The following is a 342-nucleotide window of genomic DNA, read 5'->3' as shown; positions in this document are numbered from 1 at the left end:
CATAGATACACACACACACACACACACACACACACACACATACACACACACAGCAGACAAGCCTGCAGGTACCCAAGGTTGACCTCACACATCGATACACACACACACACACACACACACACACAGCAGACATGCCTGCAGGTACCCAAGGTTGACCTCACACATAGATACACACACACACACACAGCAGACAAGCCTGCAGGTACCCAAGGTTGACCTCACACATAGATATACACACACACACACACACACACACACAGCAGACAAGCCTGCAAGTACCCAAGGTTGACCTCACACATAGATACACACACACACACACACACACACACACACACACACAGC

The 342-nt window shown here is 49.7% G+C and overlaps 1 protein-coding gene across 1 annotated transcript in view; it reads right to left on the bottom strand.

The window, feature by feature from the left end:
* The window catches only part of Ppil6 (peptidylprolyl isomerase like 6), a 28,763-nt gene that overhangs the window by 15,698 nt on the left and 12,723 nt on the right, over positions 1-342 (bottom strand). The window lies entirely within an intron of this gene.

Source organism: Mastomys coucha, unplaced genomic scaffold (assembly GCF_008632895.1).
Source record: "Mastomys coucha isolate ucsf_1 unplaced genomic scaffold, UCSF_Mcou_1 pScaffold3, whole genome shotgun sequence".
Classification (NCBI taxonomy): Eukaryota; Metazoa; Chordata; class Mammalia; order Rodentia; family Muridae; genus Mastomys; species Mastomys coucha.
The sequence above is the reverse complement of the archived record's forward strand: the minus strand, read 5'-3'. Positions and strand labels throughout refer to the sequence as shown.